At 42.9% G+C, this 19,844-nt stretch overlaps 1 non-coding gene across 1 annotated transcript; it reads left to right on the top strand.

Moving 5' to 3' along the window:
- The first annotated feature begins 11,700 nt into the window (after positions 1 to 11,700).
- On the top strand, positions 11,701 to 11,772 carry trnap-ugg (transfer RNA proline (anticodon UGG)). Its single transcript has one exon. It is a non-coding gene; the product is annotated as a tRNA-Pro (tRNA).
- The last annotated feature ends 8,072 nt before the right edge of the window (positions 11,773 to 19,844 follow it).

Below are 19,844 nucleotides of genomic sequence, written 5' to 3'. Positions count from 1 at the left end.
TGCTGGCCATTGACAGTAAAAAATAATTGCTAAGTCATAGTTTATATTGGAATTGGTGAATAGTAGTTTACAATAAATTCACCATCAGTGCTGTATGTATAAGTTATATGCTAGTGCACTGTAAACTAAGATGATCATTACTTTAAGACAATTAGTTTGAGAGAGATTACCCTGGCTACCTCCACCATGCCTGCCACACGCAGCAGAAACTGTACTGAGTACCAGTCTACTTTGAAGTGATTGACATGACAGGAGTACTGTCAACTGAAACTAAGACAGACCTGTTATAAACTATTCGACTGTCATTACCTGATTCATTAATTATTCATTTTTCTCCCCATAGACACTGTGTGGATCATTGCAGACAGGTATGGCCGACGTGGTGCCCAGAGAGATGCAGAGACGGTGGGAAGCAACCTGAACCTCCCTCATATTCGTGTGTGCCAGTTTGGCTCAGGGTGGACTCCGGTGAAGAGGAATTCTGCCTTTCTTGAATCATTCCCAGAGGAAGAACAGCGCCAGATGTCCTCACCATCCATTGTAGCGGCAACGACATGGGTGTGGTTAACAGTGTGCAGTTGGTGAATAGGATAAAGCAGGACTTCCACCAACTTCACCTTCAGCACCCTTCCATGTGTGTTTCTGTTCTCCTCCATTACCAAATGCTGTTAATGGAAGGCTGGTGCTAAACCAGCCACAATTGACATGGCCATGAGGTTTGTCAACAGTGTTATGGCTACATTTATTGTGAGTATCAATTTGCAGGAAATTTGCATGAGCTTTTCATTGAGCATCCACACAGTAGACACAACAGTCCAGGGCCATTTCATCAGATGTAGCTCATTTCACAATAAGGGAAATGTTTTTAAGTAATATGACTAAGTTTAGACTAACTATGTGTGTGTGTATGTGGATTCATTACATCTGTTGCCATAACACTGTTGACCTCAGTGCCTCTGCAGTTCTTTGACTCTCGCTTGGCACACGGAAAGTGGCACTCTGTTGTTACATTTACCTTTTTTATTCACACAGGCAATGTTGTAATAATTAAATGCATGTTATTTTAGCACATCTTCTGTCTTCATTGCTGACTAAGAATGTAATGTCACAGGAAAGTGTAAACACAAGGCATCTGGACTTGTAGAGTTTCTTGAGTCAAGAAAACGCTACGAGTCCAGATGCCTTGCATCAACATGTAAACAAACACATAATATTGGTAGAATGCGGTGTAACTGTAACAGAGAAAGAACCAAATGCAGACTTAATGAATGGTCATTGTACACACAGTCAGGCAAAATGCTGCCCACTCTGGGAAAGGTGAGTATAATAGTGACAGAACTGTAGGTGTCCACAAGAGAGATCAGGGAGAGCAGGACGCAGGGCAACTCTGCAGCAGAGGAGGTCAGACTGCCGTCCTGCAAGAACACAGAATGGTCAGTTGAATGACAGCGGGACACAGGGAAAATGAGCACAGAACTGCCACGTGACGGTAACTGAAGAACTGGCTACCAGTGGAACACCGTGATCACAGAAGGAGAGGCAGGTAGTGATGATGTCGCATGTAAATCCACTCAGCTCTGACACTTCGCCCTGTAGCCACTGCAGAGTCCCTGGCACACATGATGGGAAAGAAAAAAAAAACAACCAAAGCACACCCTTACAAATACACTGCTATTCCTTTAAAGTTAGTGACCTAAACAAGAAAGACAACAGGATAAGAACAGTAAAGAACATTTATGTGGCCTGTCTTGGATAAAAGCCCACTCACCACGGCAAGGTGCAGGCCAGGAGTGGGAACACAAGACAAACATGCAAGAAGTTAAAACCACGCAGACACACATAACAGAGACACTAAGGAAGAAATAAATAGACTGTAGGACAACACAACACTTGAACATATAGTATACATTACAAAATACATGATACAAATGAACTATGAAAGTAATATGTAATTGTAAGCAATAACGTATCTATATACCTTTGTAATAGTTCTAACAACAACAAAACTATTCCTTAACTTAAGAAGTACAATGCCTGAAAACCTAGCTTACTTGTACCTACACATAGTTTAATGAATCACAAAAATGAATAGTTTGATTGTTAGAACATCTGTAAAGTAGAGAATCGGAAAGAACACTTTTTAAATGACATTTGACAAATCATATGACCCAAACCCTTTTCCCTAATCTCCATAAAAATGAATTAATTTTGAGAGTCTTTTACGGACAATCTTGCCTTCTTTTATTTTATCTGTCTCCTGTCGTGCTATGTGATTTAATCTCACTTTGCAGTACCATGCAGAAGCCATCTTCACCAGAACATGGACATGGTTTGCTTCCACACACATGTCAAACATGTGACTGTTCAGCTGTGGGAAAAGGTTTTTCCCTCCACAATCAGAAAGAACCTGGGTGACAATGGCTTCTGTTGTTCCTCTTCCATATGGAGTCTTTCCCTTATTGGCTTTTAGACGATGCTGAAAACATTTTTCTGTTGTTTGACAAACTGCAGTGATGCCCAGTGATGGTTTCTGTAAGCCACCTCTGTCTTTCAATGCCACAAATGGATGTGGTGATTCGTCAGATGTCAGTGCCTGTGAGCAAAGCAAGCAAGTAATCTTCTGCTTCATCTTTTTCACAATGAAGCCAGTGATGTAAGAAATTGCTGCTTCCTTGTACTCAGACAGGTAGTTCACATCAGGAAGGTCAGAGAAGGTATCATCCTCAGCCACAAGAACTTCTACAGACTCCACATCCACCCTACGTGCAATGTTCACACATGCAGGTGTTGAGTCAAGGATGGTTGTGCTGTCACGAAGGAGGCAGTTACCTGTGCCGTTTTTTACCTGGTGCCTTACAAGGAGGCGTTTGTATGCCCCTCGGAACTGCCTTGCATTGGGGTTGTTGTTGTAACCTCCACGTGCTCTGATTGCAGAGAAGAACAGCTCCAAGTGGTCCTGACTGAGTTTGTAAGTCAGAAGGTATCGACATAGAGCAGTTGGCTGCTCTACCAGGTCTTCATAGATGGCCATCACACTTCTGCAGCAAGCAATGAAACCATAGATGGGTGTCTTTTTCTGTGTGGCATGCACATGTACAAGACTGTTGTCTTTTCCATGTATTTTAAGCCCTCGGAGAAGAGACTCTGTTTCTTTTAAAACGATCCTGACACGCTCTTTGGTGCTTGGTTTGATAGGTGCTTTATGTCCCTTTCCAAGCGGATTGCGGCTGTTTAGAATGTCAAAAGCAGAATCAACTGTGCGCAAGAAGTGAGCTGTGGCTGCACATCCACTGAACTGTGGATACTTGAGTTGTTGCTCACAATACTCCAGAGCGGTAGCTATGCTGCTGCTGAAGAGCTGGGCTGCAAGATGGACTTTCATTTTCTGATTTCGCCACTGAATGTGTGCCATTTTCAGTTTGTTACCAAGACGCAAGCCTTCTTTGTCCTGAAGCTTGTGCAGTTCCTCAATGTACTGCCATCTTATTTACTGGCCGTCTTCCCTTACCAGAACTCCAACTGTGGAGAAAACATTGCGAAGAAGCTTGAGCATATGACATGGATCCAAGAGAACATGGACTTTTGTGTGCAATCTACTGGATGGAAAAAATAAGATCTCATGTCTGTGATATCCAATTTTGCACCAAGCTCCCTGATCATGGAAATGTTCTGGGAGGGACCATCACATGTCAGTGAGACAACCCTCACTCCAACCTCATGAAGTCTAATAAGACTCTCACGGATGAGGTTTGCTCTCTCTTCTCCAGTCATGCTGTTAATGAGAAAGTATGCGATGGGAATCTTCCAAGACTCATTAATAGCAACAACCATGAGAACTAGTGCTTGGGTTGCCACAACATTTTCTATCTCACCAGCACCAATGTCCACATAGCCATGAATCTGGTTTCCATCGAACTCTGCTTGTGAATGTACATCTCATCCAGCATCAAAGAGCAAACAGTTGGTTTACCCCCCTTCTTCTTCTCAGCAACATGGCTTTTCAAAGCTGTAAATGATGCAGTGGTAAAACCAGGATCTGCTGAGACAGTACTGTACCATTTCCGAATAGTCTGAGGATGAGGCAGGGCCAAGTGAAATTTATCTCTGACATAGTCATAGGCCTTTGCAGAGTAGAAGTGCAGTGTAGCTGCAAATTGCTTCATATTTTCAGAAAACACTGGCCTTTTCTTCTGGTGAATTTTTTTTAACATCTCCCTGGGAATATCATTCAGGGCATCAAGAAGAGAAGCACATTCCGTAGATATAAGGAGTTCCTTCTGAAGCAATGTTGTCATACTTTTCAATGAAACAACTTTTTTTTTCAATCTCCTTGTCTCCTGGGTTTTTAACCTGAGCTTTTTGCGAGCTACACATAGTTTTCCCTCTGCCACAGTAGCTTTTCTTTTAAGTGTTCTTGGAGACTCTGTAACTATGTAAGAGTGATCACCCTGAATGCAATGCTGTGATGGCGCGGTGTAAGAGTGACCAGATGCTGAGACTTGTTGTTGTTGAATGCTGCTATCCAAACCAACACTGTCACACACATTTGCTGTCAGAGTAGCAAGGCTGGTGGCACTGCTTCTGTTGTCTACATTTGCAACCTTCTTAGTACTATCAGCAATAGGATTCTCACTTAACTCATTACTTATACTTACTGGTACCAGTATTTTATCTTTCTGTAGTTCTTCTTTGCCCTTGGAGAAAGAGAAAATAGTAGGTACAGCACTGTTCTTGAGGCAGATCCGTCCCTAAAACACATCAGATGAAAATGTAAAGATGTATGACAATATTACAGTGAATACGATGTGACCAATATTCATAAAGATGTTTACACATTGTAGTCCTGTAGATAATGTATGTATGTGTTTAAAAACAACACAACCTTCATAGGTATAGAATGCAAACATTTTTTCAATGAATTATTGGAGCTGATAGATGAATACTGGGCCACACATGAAACTTCTCACTACAATGGAATGATAATATTGTTTGGCTGAATTATATATACATTAACATAGATTTCATGATCACTTTAAGCCACAATATGAAAAAGGTGTCTGTACCCTGGAGTCACTGGTGAAATGACAAGTCTCGAAGTGTTCACTGCACAGACGAGAAGACTTGTTGGGAGTCCAGTTTTGTCTTCTCATGTTGACCATCCACTTGTCAAGCCTATCTGGATCACCTAGAGGAAAACTTGACATTGCAAATAAATATGTGGTAACATTATTATTTCACAGCATTATCACAGCAGAATAATAGAAAGATTCATTCGTAGATGCCCTTCTTGGCACTGAGGGATGCAATAAAAATACAAATGAAGAATTGCAAATATCAACGCAGATTGGGGTTAAATGTTAAACAGGTGAGCACTGATTCTTGAATTTACACATTTTATTTCATGAGAGACAGAATTAATATATCTAATGTCCGGTGGTGTGCATTCACAACAGGTGAGCGGAGCGACGGGATGATCTGTTCGCCATAATTGGCATCAGCAAAAGAGTAATTAATTTATTAAACGCCTTTCATGCGACAAATCAGCCCATGGTATGATGATGAAGCTTGACATAATTTATTAAAATATATATGTGCAAAGGTTTGATTCGGTAGGCAACAGTATTTATATAGTTTACAAATTGAAACTATCTTTAGACCTGATTTTAAAAAAAGTACCAATGAAAGCTTTGGTTTGGGTCATATGCTGTAGGATTAATATCCTGATTAGTCCCATTTAAACTACGGTACTATGGACGTTTTTAACATCTTAGATCTTCATGAATTAAACTCTAACATGTGTATATGACGTTCTCACAATATTAATTGCGACAGATTTCTGCCTGAAGAGCCAGTCTCACGTTAAAGCTAAACCTGAGGCGATTACATGGATAGTCAGGTATTTACTGAGAGACGCTAGAGCATGACACTTGCCTGGTAATAAATGTATTAAAAATCTAATGTCACTCACCGAAAATACTGGAGCACAGACCTTTTGCATGGTCTGTTGGTGCAGTTAACAGCACAGCAAGCCATTTGTAGACGCGATGGACAATATCCAACAAACACAACTGCGGGTCAGTAACATCAGCTGACACCAACTGGGATAGTCATCCGGAAGCTTGCGATGCCTGTTGCAGGGGTGCTAAGCTAACGCGAGAGCGGAGCTAACAGCTAGCCACCTGCAACAGCTGTTCTGTCACCTGTCACTCAACAATGCCACGCCCTTAATTATGCATAATATCAAGACTTTGTAACGTCTAAACGAGTGAGTTATAAAAAAATTCACCCCCCCTACAATTGACACTAGAAGAGAACCTATCATTTGAGACCAGAGTGGTTTTTTGTACCAGGCTGTAAACATGTTCTTTTCTGCTGTGAAATCGGCCATTTTAACATGGGAGTCTATGGGAAATTACTCTCTTCTGGAGCCAGCCCCCAGTGGTTGCGGCGTGAATTACAAGTTTTGACACTTCCGCATGGGCTTCAAGTCTGAGCCCCGAAGGTTGCCGCTTGGGTGGACAGCTTCGTGGAGTGGTGCGGACAGAACCACCTGCAGCTGAATGTCACAAAGACAAAAGAGCTGGTGGTGGACTTCAGGAAGCACCAGACACTCCCTAACCCGGTCAGCATCAAGGGTACCAACGTGGACATTGTGGACAGCTACAAATACCTGGGTGTCCACATTGACCACAAACTGGACTGGTCCACAAACGCAGAGGCAATATACAGGAAGGGACAGAGTCGCCTGTATCTACTGAGGAGACTCAGGTCCTTTAACGTCTGCCAGACCATGCTGCAGATGTTTTACCACTCGGTGGTCTCCAGCGTCATCTTCTACGCTGTAGTGTGCTGGGGCAGCAGGATGAAGACGGCCGACACCAACAGACTCAACAAGCTCATTAGGAAGGCTGGCTCGGTGCTGGGAGTGGAGCTGGAGTCTGTGGTGGAGGTGACAGAGAGGAGGATACTGAGGAAACTCCTCAGTATTCGTAACAACACGTCTCACCCCCTGCAGGACACACTGCTGTCCTACAGGAGCACATTCAGCGGTAGACTGAGACTACCAAGGAGCAGCACAGAACGCCACAGGAGGTCCTTCCTGCCAGTGGCCATCAGACTGTATAACTCCTCCCCTTTCTGTAGGGAGAAGCTAGATAATCATGTCAGGCATCACTGTCATTCCCTCCACTTGTCTATATTTATGTTTACTTAGCACCTTACATCTCCATATTTGTATCCATGTATCATATATTGTGCTCATACTGCGTACTGTACTCTGATTTTGGATTATAGTGACACTTATACTTATACTCTGTACTTAACTGCATGTAATGTAACTTGATACCTCTGGCACAAGAATTTCCTTCGGGATTAATAAAGTTTTATCTTATCTTATCTTAATTTACTCTGACACTTTAGGCCTGTTCGTGAAAGAGAAATGCACTAAAAATGACCCTCTAGTTACTTTAGAAACTCAGCTGAGCAGCATAACTTGCATGGTGCAAAAACATCATACATTTATTAAAACACATAAAAATACTCTTTGCCCTTTAAGTTGGTATTAGAAAACCAAACACTCCTCTTTATCAATATACATACATACATCAGCATGAACTGATAACCACACTGTAAATATGTTCAAACCATTGCGCTACTACTCACTTCAGTTCACCTATCACACTAATATCAGCCCTGCTTTCTTTAACACAAAACAAAGGAATAAATAGCACCTAACATGCAGCAGCTAAAACGGCTCATTTCTCACCGTTGTTCTATATCAAACGAAGCACGACGCTGTCGGACTTCATAGCAGCCTTCCAGATGAAAGGTAAGCGGTTCGCCTGTTAATATGGCCGACGACGGTAAGCACAGACACGTGTGTTTCTTTCCAGTGGAAAACTCACTTGTCTTACCGACGTAACTTCTCTCCTTCGTTCCGTAACATGACTCCAGACCTTCAGTGGAATGTGCTCCACTCTTTCTTTTCCTTTTTGCAGGTAACCTCCAGGGTTTTTGTCCCGGTTTTCTGTCTCTTTGCTAGCACACAGCCGCCCTCGTTTCTCTGGCTGAGATGGGAAAGAACGGAGGAACTAACGCCCGCCCTTCATCTCCGTGGCGACGCGTTGAACGTGACCTGCGTGCCCTCTGATTGACTGCTGAAGCTGCGTATCCTCACGTGAGACTACGTGAACTATGTGGTGCGTTCAATTGCAATGGGAAAACTAAAAATCTGCTGATTGAACAAATAAAATACAGAAAATAAACAGTCTGTCTTTTCTTTAAGTGAACTCAGTTAACTACTATTATAATAATAACAGGTCTTTTTATACCTGGCTACACACTTCTCTCCAGACTCCATTGTGGTTCAGCTCTAGTCTGGTCTTTCCAAGTGTTTATCACAGCATCAACATCATCGTAGAAATGGCATCCAGACTGGATGATTCCACAGCTACCATTCACATCCTGTGTCAGTGTTCAGTGTTCTCTTTGTGTCAATATGGTGCTTTTAGAAAGCTCAGACTTGCACAGCTTCCAACGTACACATTATGGACTTTCCACCAGACAGTGACTATGAGTGACAGACCAACAAAGGAATCGGCAGCTCAAACTCTTCCTGTCTGTCTCTGTAGTGGCGATTTTACCAGCCTTCAGCCACTCGGTTGGGTGCAGGGGATGTTGTTTTCCTAGGCGCTGTTATTTCCAAAATGAATCGTTTGATGCATCATAATCTTTGGGTGAATGACTACAAAACAAAAAAAAACTTGTCAGTGGTAAAAACCGTACGACCTCCCAGCTCCCATACCTGTCTGATCTGCCCACCTGAATCACCTGTGTTAATTTAAGCCTTACCCACCAACCCTAACCTGCCATCTAGCGACAAACAAAGGCAATTACACCTTGACTTCATGGCTCCTACAGTCTCTGATTGGACTTTCACTTTGGGCTGTCTGCTCGGGCAGTTTAAAGCAGACCAACACGGCCGTTCCTTTGGAAACTTTCTTTTCTCTCTCGAAAACACTTCAGTGAAATGTGATGTCTGAGCTCACATATAACTCCTTCACTTCCTGAATCTGATATTATTTTGGTCAGTAGAGACATTTTTATTTAATTATATTATACTAATTATATAAAATTATAACCAGGATATTAGAAACTTAACAATTTTACCTGAACAAGTGAGTTCCAAGACTGACGTGGTCATAAATTGTGACGCTGTCACACATCCCTTCATTGTAGATTTAGACTGAACACAGGAAGGTATGAGCTCCCACGCAGATCATTCTGAGGACTGATGTTCGTTTCCTGCTGAAACTGGGCAGCCACAGTCCAGCTGTTGACATATTACAACTGTCGTCTTCAGGGTCCAGTTAAGAGTATCCACCCAGTTCTCTCCAGACTCCATTGTGTTTCAGCTCTAGTCTACCAGAACAACGGATGCTTATGTTTAAGGCAAAAGTTGTGACAGAAACAAGTTCTCCTTCAAAGACTGAGGAGTAAAGTTCATGACAGTCAGCACTTCTATGACCTTGTTCGAGTTTTGCAGCGTGTTTTCGCGTGTGCTCTGAACGCGTGGGTTCAAATCCCTTCCTCGTCGTGCTGTGTTTTAAGTTCAACAGTGAAAACTATGGACAGAGACAAAGAGGGGGAGCACTAGTGGAGTTTAGGGGGGCGGGCGATCGTGGAAAGAGGAAACTCGTGCTGTGATATGGCAACCATCTGTCACTCAAAACGAGTGAGTTGTAATAAAAATTCATCCCCCCTACAATTGACACTAGAAGAGAACCTATCATTTAAGACCAGAATGTTTTTTTGTACCAGGCTGTAAACATGTTCATTTCTGCTGTGAAGTTGGACATTTTAACATGGGAGTCTGTGGGTAATAACACACGTGAATTACAAGTTTTGACACGTGTCGTAAACATTCCAACTTAAGACTAGTGGTTAAGACCTTCAAAACTCAGTGTGTAACATTGTTGGAAAAAACTGTTTGCTTTGGCATGTTTGTAGAGAAGATTGAAGCAAGGCGTCTGGACTTGTAGAGTTTTCTCTAAGAGGTTTCTCTGCTCATCCAAGCAGCTTCATCAGTTCTAACTGTTGGTGGGGAAACATGGTTTATATGTGGTTTACAGACCTATGTGGGTGGGTCTGGGTAAAACTCACAAACAATAGCACTAAATGTTTCCATAGTTACCTGTGATGTTCTGGCTAACGACTATGAAACTGCCGGAGGGGGACTGGTTGACAGCCCTTTGTTCTTACTGTGAGTATGTGCAAACTTCCTGGGAATGGATGGAATCACTGCATTGTATGTGGTAGAAAGATGGTGTCTGAGGCCACCACCTCTGTTAAGGGAAGGTTTTTCCAGCTTAACATAGATGCTTCCCTGACTCCTCTTTCATACCACCTTTCCTCTCTGTCTAAAATGTGAACATTGTTGTCCTCAAAGGAGTGTCCTTTGTCTTTGAGGTGGAGGTGAACAGCTGAGTCTTGTCCTGAGGAGGTGGCTCTCCTGTGCTGAGCCATTCTTCTGTGGAGTGGTTGTTTAGTTTCTCCAATGTACAGATCAGAGCATTCCTCACTGCACTGGACTGCATATATGATATTGCTGTGTTTCTCCCTGGGAGTTTTATCCTTTGGGTGTACCAGTTTCTTTCTCAGGATTGTCCTCCAGTGGAGACCGCAACCTTAACACAGTGCCTTGGACGAAAAGCACTTGCAGAATGAAAGGCAGCATTCCAGAATGAAAAGCATTCCAGAATGAAATTCAAAATTCCGGAATGAAAGGCAGAAATCCAGATTAAGTGGCAGCATTCCAGAATAGACATCAGTATTCCGGAATGATAGGCAGAATTCCCGAATAACACTCTGTATAGTGGAACAGAAGTCAGCAAGACATCATTCTGGAATGAAAAGCATCCCAGAATGGAAGAAAGCATTCCCAAATGAAAGGCAGAAATCTAGAATGAGAGCATCCTGGAATAGACATCCATCCACCCACTCCATAATGATAGGAAGGATTCCGGAATGGTAGACAAAAGTCTTGGATTAAACCCCTAACCCGACAGTGGCCTGTGATGTCATGGAAGCGTGTGTTCCAAAATGGAAGGCAACATTCCAGGACAAAAGTCAGCATAACAGAATGAAAAGCAGATTTGCGGAATGAAAGACACCATTCCAGAATGAAAAGCATTCCCTAATGATAGTCACAATTTTGGAATGAAATGCAGAAGTCCAGAATAAGCGGTAGCATTCCAGTATAGACATCAGTATTCCGGAATGATAGGCAGAATTCCAGAATAACAGTCAAGTTAGTCAATAGGGCCGGTTAGCTCAATCCCCATACGGCCAATCTGTGTTTTCATTGTTGAAGCGTGGACATGCCTGTTTCACTTACTGTGTGCTGGTTGGTACATTGGACTCAAGGATTGGTTTTTGAAGACACTCCTCCAAGTGGTGTCTTCAGTTCTGCTACTATTCTGGTTGGGAATCTGAGTTATATGTGTTTAGGATCTCTGTGGGTGGATCTTGAAGGAACTCAGACTTTTAATCTGAGGGCCCAGGGTTCAAGTCCCTGTTCAACACTATATATTCCTAACCAGAAATCTTTGTACATATCTTTACCAATGTCAAACTAAGAAGAACATGTGCTTTGTGTTGTTCTTGCACTGACTGAAACATGAAAAAAAAGAGGTCACATGTGGCTCGTTGGTCTAGGGGTATGATTCTCGCTTTGGGTGCGAGAGGTCCTGGGTTCAATTCCCAGACGAGCCCTCATCTTTCAACTTCAGTAGATTGAAGGTCTGTCTTATGTTTACATGTATAGCAATTGTCTTTAACCCAAACAAGTTCAACTTAGTCCAACTTAGACCCTGTAAACAGCAGTCTGCTCAAACTCCTAGAAGCAATCTACAAATGATATTGTTTATTCAAGAGAAGAAGTCTTTGCACTGAGGACTAACGTCAGAATGCAGCACAAGGTCCAGGGAGAGCTGAGGAAGAAGTACAGGGGCTGTAAGGCAGGAGTGAAAGTAGAGGCTGCACGTAGACATTTTAAGCCAGCGATCCCCTCGGCAATAATAATGAACGTCAACTCACTACCGAATAAGATGGATGAGCTGTTTGCGCTGAACAATCAACAGAGTTACTGTGAGTGCAGCTTATACATCTTCACAGAGACGTGGCTCACTGATATGAGACCGGATGCTAACGTGGATCTACCAGGCTTTACTGCTGTGAGAGCCGACAGAGACACGAACGCTTGTGGGAAGAGCAGAGGTGGGGGGCTCATCACTTACGTGAATGAAGGTTGGTGTTGCCCAGGACATGTCTCAGTGAAAAAGGTACTGTGTTGTCAGGACTTGGAACTGTTAGCCTGCGGCCATATTGCTTGCCGAGGGAACTAAGTCATGTGATCGTGCTCTGTGTTTACGCCCCACCGAGCGTGGACGCATCAGCTGCCTATGAGAAGATACACACAGTAACAGCAAGACTGCAGACAAAGCACCCCGTTTATGGTTCTGGTTCACCTGCAGCCACAGTACACCCCCTGGTCAAAAGGATGTCTAAAACCACACGTTCAATCAGGAAGTGGTCAGCTGAGGCAGAGGATGGTCTGAGGGACTGCTTTGACACCACTGACTGGGATGTAATGCTAAAAACACATGTTGAGGACATAGGGGAGCAGACTCACTGCACTCAAAAAACTGATTCAAGCCCCTCTTAGAGGTGAAACATTATTTTGTTTGTCTTATGAAAATGTTATTAATTCCAACAATACCCAAATATGTTTAGCAGATGTAACATAAATATATATTTGCTTTGACTCCCGTGGCCCTCTCAAACCGAATGAGTTTAACTAGCAGAGCAAGAGCATGAGCAGGAGATCAGCCTCTGTCCTACCCGCCATCTGCCTCGGCTTGAAACTACTGTTGGTAAGTTTTCTGTCTTCTATTCAATAAGTTTATTATCTTTATGTGAAACAATGTGCATGCCTTAAGATAAATGGACATTGAGCTTAAGAAGAAGTGTCAGTCATTGTTCACATGGGGGTAGACAGGCTACAAGCAGCTAAGATTAGTTAGCATTCGTTGTAGCTAACGTCTATGGTCGCGTCATATAGCTGTCAGAGGTAAGTGGTAAACACGGTTAGTACTTGGAGTTTTCTACACAGGCACGTTGAATTCATCCTTAATACACTGAGAGCACAGCTCGCCGCCAGCTAACGCAATCCAAAGGTGCTTGGCTTTACTTTTGTAGTGTAGCTGACAGGCTAACGTTAGCCCAGAGCTAACGCTCTGTGTTAGCCTAAGCAGCACTTGTATGCAGGGGTACAGCCAGTGCTTAAGTGTAGTTAATGTGAAACAATACAGTCGTGATTTATTGAAGTGAAGCAGTCGGCATATTTTCGCAATATATTTTATTTTTTATATATTTTTTGTCTGCTGGTGGGTGCCTGCTCCCCTGCGCATCGGGCTGGAACTGCGCCGTACGACACAGAGCAGGGGAGACCTGTAAACGTGCTGAAATGACTTTGTTTAGTAAAAGGAAAAGGTATAAATGTGTTCTATAGTAAGGGACCATTAAATGACTTTTGTTGTGATCTGGCGCTATAGATAAAAATAAAATAAAAAGAACTCATTGGATGAACTCAGTTAAATTGTGGGAGACTTTTCCATCCAATAAATATGGGTAGCCCCAACTCAATGTGATGTATTTGAGTTGGACCAACATGATTTTTTCCATGTTGGTCCAACTCAACCTAAAAAATACCTATTAAATAATATTTGATTAAAATGGGTTGAGATTCCAGATTAAAGTTTTGGGTGGACCTCAGAGGATTTTCAGATTTGAAATTTCATTGTGAAATTTGGGAGTGGCTGCTGCAGCATAACATCTTTAACATATTTATTACATGCATACCTCTAATATATAATCTCATCTTATGCTCTTAATGACTGTAGCTAATTATATACTTGGTAATCAATTACAGCATCTCATTGTTATTTGGTCAATGAGATCTGACTCTTTTCTGACTCTTTTATTTTACAGGATGCTGTATGTGGATGTGTGCAGAGTGCAGTTTGGAACCAGGTACTTTTATGCATCTGCAGCTTATCATACACATACACCGCCTACATGCAGATGTACTTTAATACATGGATTATGCTACTACTAAATCACATTTTTACTTGTCCATGGTAATTAATGAATGTAAAATGAAAACTCACATTTCTTTATAGCTATTCAAGTCTGTGTGAGAGTAACTACAACTAACAATACTGTTTGTACTACTACTGTTTTCAAGGTGAATGATGACTTGCAGATCACCAGAAAGCCGCTGCATTGAAGTTCATGGCCCAGCTGAACCACTTCTCAAAGAAGCTTCTGTAAGTTTCCCAGAACAAAGGAGGAACTTCAATATTAATGAAAGATTCACATGTTTATGTGATGCTCAGGATCAACATGAGTGTTATGTGTGTTTGTGTTTTTTAACCCTATAGGAGGGCAGCTTACACGTTCTGAAGACAGGAGCCCAGCGATGTGGGGGTTTCATCCAACTTAATTTGGTATATTGAAATGCAAAGGTTTATGTCCTGGAGGAATGTTATGCACCTTACTGTTTCTATTTCTGCTGCATTTAAATAAAAGGACCTCAACCAGGTGTCATGTTTTTCTTAAGGGGTGGTAGGTTAATATAAAGGTAATTTTATAATAATAATTTTATTATATCTTTAGGTTGGACAAACACAAATAACTTTAATTACTAATAAACTAATGTACTTTATTTTAGCTCTATTTGACACAAATAATTTAATTGATATGTTTAGGTTGAATTGGACCAACATGAAAAAAATCATGTTGGTCCAATTCAAATACATTATATTGCATTAACTTGTTTTGAGTTGGAGCTACCAGTATTTATTGGATGGAAAAACTCAATTTAATTGAGTTCATCCAATGAGTATAGGTTAAACAAATGAGTGATATTTAATCACAATAAATATACAGCAACGCAGTGATTAATGTGATTAAATTTGTAATCATGTGACGGCACTAGTTCAAACGTTTGAGTTCAAAGAACAGATGACCTACCAGTGGATGTCATGGTCATGGTTTTCTGCAGAAAGTCTCGTTCGTTTTCTAACATGGCAACCTTCTCCTTTAGAGTTTTCTGTCAACAGGCTCTTGTTCTGACTTTTGCAACCCTCACCTCTCATTAAAGCTGGTTTCCAATGATGTGTGTCTGGGTGCGTACACACTGCCCATAGTTACTGACGGAGCCACTGCGTCACACCCCAGCTGATACATGACCGCACCAGGACTGCTGCTATGACCTATGTTGGTTGTCAGCATTCCTTCCATTCCATTACAGCAGCATGAAAACAAGGTCCTGAGCAGCATACCAATAGATAAAGTAGAAATAAAGACATGTACAAAGCAACCATAAGATATGCAGATATACAGATGAGAAATGTACAGAGATGTATTATGTCCTGTTATGATATCATGAAAAACTCTGAGTATTACACTGTAGGTGAGGATGTTATTGCACTAAGAGAAAAAACACTGTACTGTTTCCCCATCAGTGTCACTGGGTGTACACATGGTGATAAAGTACAGAGGTTAGAGTACAGATGGACTGATGTTATACAGTCTGACCCCTGTCTGGACAAAAGTCTGTGGCTGAAGGAGACACCCAAGGTCCCCACTGTCTCATGTTTTTATATTTGACTCATTTTCACAGCATGTTGATGAAGATTCTCAGTCATCCAGGTCATCATACGTAGAGAAGATTGAAGCAAGGCGTCTGGACTTGTAGAGTTTTCTAGAAGACGTTTCGCTGCTCATCCAAGCAGCTTCATCAGTTCTAACTGTTTGGTGGGGAAACATGGTTTATATGTGGTTACAGACCTATGTGGGTGGGTCTTGGTAAAACTTAAAAAAAAACTTACAAACAATAGCACTAAATGTTTCCATACTTACCTGTGATGTTCTGGCTGACTGGGCCAGGTGTGTCTAACGACTGGCTAACGACTATGAAACTGCCGGAGGGGGACTGGTTGACAGCCCTTTGTTCTTACTGTGAGTATGTGCAAACTTCCTGGGAATGGATGGAATCACTGCATTGTATGTGGTAGAAAGATGATGTCTGAGGCCACCACCTCTGTTAAGGGAAGGTTTTTCCAGCTTAACATAGATGGCTTCCTTGACTCCTCTTTCATACCACCTTTCCTCTCTGTCTAAAATGTGAACATTGTTGTCCTCAAAGGAGTGTCCTTTGTCTTTGAGGTGGAGGTGAACCGCTGAGTCTTGTCCTGAGGAGGTGGCTCTCCTGTGCTGAGCCATTCTTCTGTGGAGTGGTTGTTTAGTTTCTCCAATGTACAGATCAGAGCATTCCTCACTGCACTGGACTGCATATATCACATTGCTGTGTTTCTCCCTGGGAATCTTATCCTTCGGGTGAACCAGTCTCTGTCTCAGTGTTGTCATCGGTTTGAAATGGACCGGGATGTCATGGTTGTTGAAGATCCTGCGGAGTTTCTCTGATACTCCTGACACATATGGAATGGAGATGTTCTTTCTCTGCCTGGTGTTGACCTTCTTCTTGTTGTTGGGGGGTCTTGTTTTTGTGGCTTTGATGAGTGCCCACTTCGGGTAGCCACATGTTTGCAGGGCCTTCCTGATGTGGTGTTGCTCCTTCTTCTTCCCCTCTGAGCTGGTTGGTACAGTTTGTGCTCTGTGCTGCAGGGTCCTGATGACTCCCAGTTTGTGTTCCAGTGGGTGGTGTGAATCAAACAACAGGTACTGGTCCGTGTGTGTGGGTTTCCTGTACACTTCCATATTGAGGCTCCTCCTCAATATGTACTGTGCAGTCCAAGAAGGCCAGATTGTTGTCCTTGGTGTCCTCGCGAGTGAACTTGATGTTGTTATGCACTGCGTTGATGTGTTCTGTGAACCGTTCCACTTCGTTAGTCTTGATTTTGACCCAGGTGTCATCCACATATCTGAACCAGTGGGGTGGTTCCAGGATAGGAACTCAGGGCTCTTCTCTCCACTTCTTCCATGTAGAGGTTGGCCACAATAGGAGACACAGGTGATCCCATCGCACAGCCGTGCTTCTGTCTGTAAAAGTTCCCATTGTACTGGAAATAAGTGGTGGTCAGGCAGAGGTCCAGCAGGTCACAGATGTGGTCTGGCGTTAGGTTGGTTCTCTCCTTGAGTGTGCTGTCTTGTGTGAGGCACGTCCTTACCATCTCTGTGGCTTCTGATGTAGGGATGCAGGTGAACAAGGAGGTGACATCAAATGAGACCATGGTGTCATCTGGGTCCATTTGGATCTTCTCCACCTTGTTCACAAAGTCCTGTGAGTTGTGGATGTGATGTGGTGTGTCACCTACCAGTGGTGTCAGGAGTTCAGCCAAGTGCTTAGCCACGTTGTATGTGACTGAGTTTGTGCTGCTGACGATGGGTCTGAGGGGGACTCCTTCTGTCAGGACTCAGCGTGAAAGAGGACACAGGTGCAGTATGCGGTGCAGTACTCTTAAGCAGAGTCTTTATTAAAAGCCAGGAGGGCAACGAGTCCAATGATCAAACACAAAAATCGCACTTACGTGGAATACACAAAAACGGCAAAACAAGATCTCAAGGCGAGGAGTCCAAAAAACACAGGAAGGCAAGGCAACTAGAGGATCACAAGGTCAAGGCTGGTAATGTGCACCCACATTACCCAAGGTGACGAGACAAACTGGCACCGAGTGTGGGGAGGACGCAGACTAAATACAAAGGGAGCAGGGTAGACAACTAGACACAGGTGTGACACATGAGGGAGGATCAGGTAATCACCAGGAGGAGGAGGGAGAACACAAGGAGGGGGAAGTCAAGACACCTGAAACGAGAGGAGAGTCAGTGATACAGAACTTAACAGGAAACACCAAAATAAAACAGGAAGTAACACAAGCACAAAAATAACAAACCAAATTCAACACAAAAGCCCTGGCTCAAACCTGAAACCCTGACACCTTCCTTGTGTATCTTGGGGAGTCCATACAGGCGTGGAGTGGCTTCCCCAGGATACAGTCGAAAGTAGAGCTTGCGGTTGATGATTTGGTCCTTCTCCAGTTTTTGTAGCACTTCATTAGTTTGTCATAATCAGCCACCATGTACAGGTGCATCTCCATAAATGAGAATATTGTGGAAAAGTTCAATATTATAAACTAATGATGTCACACTGTGATCAGATGATGAACTCAAAACACCTGCAAAGCAGACACAATCATGGGGAAGACTGCTGACTGGACAGATGTTGAATAAATAAAAAATAGTCAGCATGGATATCCTCAGGAGCGATAATGGGAATATGACTCCCATTCATCACCCTGCACACTGAGGGAACCCATCAAGACAGACAGTTATCAGGAGAGAAGGAAACTGGCGTAGTAGTGTAGTAGACACACTAAAGCAGTGGTCCCCAACCACCGGGCCGGGGACCGGTACCGGTCCGTGGGTCATTTGGTACCGGGCCGCACAGAAAGACTGAGCAAAACATATATTATTCATTATCTGAGTCTGACAGCTGTTTCATTTATAAATCAATCAGATTTATCCGCCTGTGCCTTTAAGCACCTGCCCAGACGCTTGTCTCGGTCACGGGATACGGCACCCCAAAATTAAGCCCACAAGCAGCAACAATGAATAAAAAACAAATGTCTTTGGAGAGCTTCTTCGGAAAGGGGAAAGGCCTAACGAGGAGACAGAAGAAGAGGAGCCTACCCCTTCAAAGAAAAAGAAACCTGCATTTAAAAGACTATATCAGGAGTCCTATTTAAAATATGGATTTATTGCAACAGGTGATTCTCACACACCAAGTCCACTCTGAGTGATTTGTGGCGACAGACTCACAAATGAGGCAACGAAGCCTTCAAAACTGCGAGACCGAGCACCCTGCATTAAAAGACAAGCCATGGAAGAAAACATGAACAAGAACGACTGAAGCAATTAATGACGGCCAGAACAAAATTACGGAGTGGACTGGACATAAGAAACACACTTCGGGTGTCATGTCTCCCATTATCCCTAGATGGGACCGCCTCATTGCTGAGAAAGCTCAAAGGCTCCCACTAATTAAGCATAAGAGTAAGTTGTCTCTTTATGCACTTTTTTTTCTGTGCCGGTCCGTGAAAGTATTGTTTTACATGATACCGGTCCGTGGTGCAAAAAAGGTTGGGGACCGCTGCACTAAAGGTTCTAGCAGTGGAAGTGAGTTGCGGATAAACCACAGATAGAAGTTGGCTCATTTCATACCTGTATAAAACCTCAACCACGAAGGGACTCGAACCCTCAATCTTCTGATCCGAAGTCCAGCTGGCGAAGGATCGTCCGTACAATGTTGGAAAATGTTGGACACAAGAGCCAATCACAAGCCTTCAATTGCTGGAGGTGCGCCCAATCAGCTAGCGGATTTCTTCCCCACTGTCCAACATTTCCAACATTTGACCAATCACGGTGGACAAATGTTGGAGCAGAGAATCAGTATGGCGCATACCGGTCGTCATTCATTCTGCACTAGCTAGCGAGAAAAACAGTCGGTACGGTAATTAAACACTTGCTACAGTGCCGTGTGACACTATTTTACGTTTGTGTGTCATGTAAACTCTTGTACTGTGTTGACGTTTTTATAGATTGATAGATTTGTTGAGTTACGGTCGTTACACAAAGTGGATTTTGTTTTTGCCACTCGGTGCTTACTAATGTTATTTAAGGTGCAGTGTTTAAACACCAAACCTGAGAATCAAAGTATTTCCACCCACGTTTAAGCACTACCACAGCACCGTTTAAGCACTACC

This window comes from Parambassis ranga, unplaced genomic scaffold, assembly GCF_900634625.1.
Source record: "Parambassis ranga unplaced genomic scaffold, fParRan2.1 scaffold_22_arrow_ctg1, whole genome shotgun sequence".
Classification (NCBI taxonomy): domain Eukaryota; kingdom Metazoa; phylum Chordata; class Actinopteri; family Ambassidae; genus Parambassis; species Parambassis ranga.
The sequence above is the reverse complement of the archived record's forward strand: the minus strand, read 5'-3'. Positions and strand labels throughout refer to the sequence as shown.